This window comes from Arvicola amphibius, chromosome X, assembly GCF_903992535.2.
Source record: "Arvicola amphibius chromosome X, mArvAmp1.2, whole genome shotgun sequence".
NCBI lineage: Eukaryota > Metazoa > Chordata > Mammalia > Rodentia > Cricetidae > Arvicola > Arvicola amphibius.
This window is the reverse complement of record NC_052065.1, coordinates 133,675,862-133,681,072: the sequence shown is the minus strand read 5'-3', so window position 1 is coordinate 133,681,072 and position 5,211 is coordinate 133,675,862.

Below are 5,211 nucleotides of genomic sequence, written 5' to 3'. Positions count from 1 at the left end.
ATATGAACAGGCATCCCATAGAAGAGGAAAAGCATATGGTTAATTCCCATATGAGCAGATGCTCAACCTCTTTAGCAATCAGGGAAATGAAAATCAAAATCAAAATTGCAGTGAGATACCATTTTACACCCATTCAATTAGCAACAACTAAGAAGTCTGATGAGTGATGGGGAAGATGAGACAAGAGAGTCTCTTACACTTAGTCAAAGATGTTTTGAAATAGTGGGAAGTCTATGTTTTTATAATCTATAATATGCCAACTCCACATCTAGGTACCATAAGAGAAGAAGTAAGAAGCTAAATGGGAAACATCAAGAGGATGGGTGGACTAGTTATGGCATATTAGTTGGCAGTGAAAATGAACAAATTATATTCTCAAACAATAACAGAAAAATCACAATAGTGACATTGAGTGAAAACAGTATGCCATGAAGACTACATAATTCACATATATAACATGATCCAGTTTTTAAAATAAAATTCAAGAATTCAAACACTGGAGGTGTAACTCAGTAGGAGAATATTTACCTAGCATTGCAAGGTTCTAGATCCCATTCCCAGAATCACATAAAAGTAGCAATGTCAATGCATTGTCTAGCTACATATGTATGTGAATAGATGACAAAATTATGTACAGACATTTTTGATATTCAAATTTTATATTGGGAGTAGATTATTTCTCACCCATAAATAAAAATGAAATCCTTTGAAAGGGAGCAAGGAGGGATATATATATATATATATATATATATATATATATATATATATATATATATATGGGAGAACTTGAAGGGAGGAAAAGAAAGGCAAAAAATGATATAATTATATTAACTTTGAAAAAAAACAAAAGAAAGAGTTGTAAAAAGAAGAATGAAATCCAGCATTTACAGCAGAATGGATAGACTAGGAAGGCATCATGCAAACTGAACAAAGTTAAATACAAAAGGGTAGGAACCGCATGTTCTCGCTCACATGTGAAAGTTGAAAGCAATCAGCCCGACTGTAGAATAGTGGTTGGTACAGACTAAGAAGGATGTGGGGGTGAGGTGGATAAAGTGAAATTCGATTTTATTTTATCTGTGTATGATGAATGTATGTGTGGAAATACGACACTGAGTACCAGACCTTATCCTTCAGCTACTCTAAATCCTGAGCTGGTGAGTATCCAATTATATTACAAACCGAAAGAGACTCTCTCAAAAGCTCCCAATTCTATCTCCTGTATTAAAGCCTTTATTCTGTACCATTAGTCAGGTTTATTTTGGTTTTTGTCCATTGAGATGCTTGTGAGACTATTTTATAATGGAATGAGGAAATAGCCCATTGGAATGAGAGAAGCAGGCAGCTAAATGTGGTAGTCTCTGAGCCAAAGAGATGATGATGGAAGTTGATTGAAGGATTTTTCTATTAAAAATATTTATTAACCTTTAATCCCAGCACTCGGGAGGCAGAGGCAGGCGGATCTCTGTGAGTTCGAGACCAGCCTGGTCTACAAGAGCTAGTTCCAGGACAGGCTCCAAAGCCACAGAGAAACCCTGTCTCGAAAAACCAAAAAAACATATTTATTAACGTGTTAATTAATTGCACATATTAATAGGAATCATGGTAATATCTTTTACACGTACATACATGCATACAGTGTATATTGATTAAAGTCAATCACTCATTTTCCTCCCAATAGGTAACCCCAATAAACTCATCCACTCACCAAGCTTGCCTTTGGTGGAATCATTCCTCTGGTCTACTATAAATGCCTACCTGGGGTGAATAGACACTTGTTTACACCTCCCCAGGAAAAGTCACCCAACGACACCTAGGCCAATCTCATATTTCAATTGTTGAAAATAGTGCTACCATAAACAGCTACAGCACTTTTGGTTACATACATATCCAGAGGAATAGAATCAGTGTATCAAAGAAACACCTGCATACCCATGTTTATTTCTAAGCTTTGGGGAGCCTCTACACTGTTATCCATAGTGATGTGCTCATTTATAGTCCTACCAATCATGTGCCAAGACTTTTCTCTTCATTGCTTCTTCAACTTTGTGGTGACTGATTTTGATACTTGAAATGAGGCTATGTCGCATTGTGGTTTTGATGGCTAATCACATCACTCTTTTGAGAGTCTGTGAGAACATGAGCACAAGCTGCGCTGTGTTTGACTCCAGAACTGTGCACACATTTGCTCTCTGATTTTGGAGACACCAAAGAATAGCAGGGTTTTGTTTGTTTGTTTGTTTGTCTTATGGGGAATAGTCTCCTCATGGTGGTGCCACAAAGGAGAGCAGCATCTACCCCAGGGGCAGTAGACAACCTTATATGACAGCCAGAGCCACAAAGAGAAAACATAAATCAGACCTCACTGGTTGGGAACTTGTACCACTTTCTGCAAGACTTTCATACATGGCAGAAAAGTTATTGTGAATTTTAGTTGTTCTTCAGCAGACAGTGATATAGGTCTCATGAAGGCCCCTCTAGGACTCCAAGAAAGGCAAGAAAATGGTTGAAGAGTTGGGTTTCAGCCACAGCCTCAGGTGGTCAATGATGAAAATCTCAATATAAATAGCAGTGGGAGTCCATTCTGTTCATCTGATGAGGCAAGGGAAATACTTTGAAAATAAACTGTAAGTTGGAGCTGGAGAGATGGCATAGCTGTTGACAGCACATGTTGTTATTGCAGAGGACCTGGGGTTGATTCCCTGCACCAGCGCAAAACCATCTCTAACTCAAGTCCCAAGGGATCCAACACACCCTTTGGGCATCAACAGGTACCAGGGATGCATGTGGTCCACATGTATACATGTAAGCAAAATAGTCATATACATACAAAACTAAAATAAATCTAAAATGTTTTTAGAAAAAAATAAAATAAGCTGGGTGGTGGTGGCACATGTCTTTAATACCAGCACTTGGAAGGCAGAGGTAGGTGGATCTCTGAATTCAAGGCCAACCTGGTCTACATAGTGAGTTCCAGGACAGCCAGGACTACACAAAGAAACCCTGTCTCAAGAAATAAAATAAAGAAAAAATAAGCTAGAAACAAAATAGGTTTATATGCTGAGTTTCAGTCCAGCTGAGTTTTCACAGTGAAATCCTGTGTTGCATTCACAAAATGTGAAGTTGGAGCCAGGCATGGTGGTTCACAACTAAAATTCCAGCGCTCAGGAAATCTAGGCATGAAAAATTGGAGTTCAAGATTAATCGAGATATATAAATGAATTTGAGGCCAGCCAAGGGCAACTAAATACTAAGTGTCTATACCAGGTACCTTTGGCACAGCTCTATATTTAGGTGAAGAAAGAAGGAATTATTTTGCCTAAAAATTTGAAAGGATACAGTCCACTATACAGAAAAGGCAATGTTGCAAGAGAATGAAGCAGCTTGGCACATTGTATCCAAGATCAAGAAGCAGAGAGAGAGAGAGAGAGAGAGAGAGAGAGAGAGAGAGAGAGAGAGAGAGAGAGAGAGAGAGAGAGAGAGAGAGAGAGAGAGAGAGAGAGAGAGAGACAGAGAGAGAGAGAGAGAGACAGAGAGAGAGAGAGAGAGAGAGAGAGAGAGAGAGAGAGAGAGAGAGAGAGAGAGAGAGAGAGATAAGTGGCTGCTACCGAGTTCGTTTTCCCACTCTCTCTTAAGCACAGCAAATATAACCTTTATTAAGGGAAACTGAGAGAAAGTCCAGAGAGTGGAAAATTCCTCAGGTCAGAGCAGTCATTCTCTCCTATGTATTCAGTCTGGGACCCCAGCCCATTTGGATTGTGTCACCCATCTTCAGAGTGGATCATCCTTCCTCAGTCAAAGTTCTCCTGGGTGAATCTAGATCTCACCAAACTGACAATCAAGATTAACCATCACAGACCCACTCTCAAAAGCAATGTGTATTAAGGGCTAGAGAAAGAGCTCACTTGTTAAGGATGGGCACTGCAGTTGCAGAGGACTTGACCTTAGCTCCTGCCACCCAATACCTGTAACTTCAGCTTCTAAGGATCACACACCCTCTTAGAGCCTCCATGACACCTAGGTACACACAAACAGCATATGCTTAGATACATGCACATGTACAAAATTAGTATATTAGTCTTTAAGAATATATCCTAAAAAGCAATGTGCACACGGTCATAAAAAACACAGGGCATTGAGCTTCCACATTCCAGACTAGCTTACCAGAATTCTATAAATGAAGCATTGTTTTACTGTCAAGTTTGTTTAGTTTACAACCCCTAAATCCCCAGGAAGCTCGTGAAAAAAGTTGAAGAAAAACAATGATACCAGTTAGGAGGTGATGGCAGTAATCCAAAAGAGAAAGGACAGTTACTTAGGTCATAGCTAGAAGAGTAGCCACGAGGTAAAATAGTGAAATTCAGTTCAGTACATCAAAAGCAAGACAGCTAGATATGGATGTGAAGCAAAGAACGGTGCCAATACTGAGTGTGGTGGTGCACACTTTTAATCCCAGCACTGGGAGACAGAGGCAGGCAGAAGTCTGTGAGTCCAATGCCAGCCTGGTCTCAGTGAAATCCTGTCTTTAAAAAAGTAAAACGACATCTTGAAATTTGCAGGCAAATGGATAGAACAAGAAAAAAAACACATCATGAGTGAGGTAACCCAGACCCAGAAAAATGAACTTGGAATCCACTCATAAGTAGATACCAGCTGTAAAGCAAAGGATAACAGCCTATAGTCCACAACCTCAGAGAAGCTGAGTAACAAGGAGAACCCTAAGAGAGAAATGCATGGATCCCCCTGGGAATAGGAATTAGACAAGATCTCCTGAGAAAACCAGGAGGGGGTAGAAGGAACAGAGGAAGAGGAGGGGAGAAGGGGAAGGGCGGAGAACTTAAGGAAACTGAATGGCTGAGATGGGGGAAGGACTGAGACAGAGAGCAAGAAAAGAGATAACTTGATAGAGGGAGCCATTATGAAGCTAGTGAGAAACCTAGCTCTAGAGAAATTCTCAGGAATCCACAAGGATGACCACAGCTAAGACCCTAAGCAATAGTGGTGAATAGGGTGCCTGAACTGGTCTTCCCCTGTAATCAGATTGACACAGAGCCTTCATCCAGTAACTGATGGAAGCAGATGCAGAGACTGACAGCTAAGCACTGGGTTGTTCTCCCAGAATCCAGTTGAAGAGAGGGAGGAAGGATTATGTGAACAAAGAGGTCAAGATCATGATACCCCATGGAAACAGCTGACCTGAGCCAGTGGGAG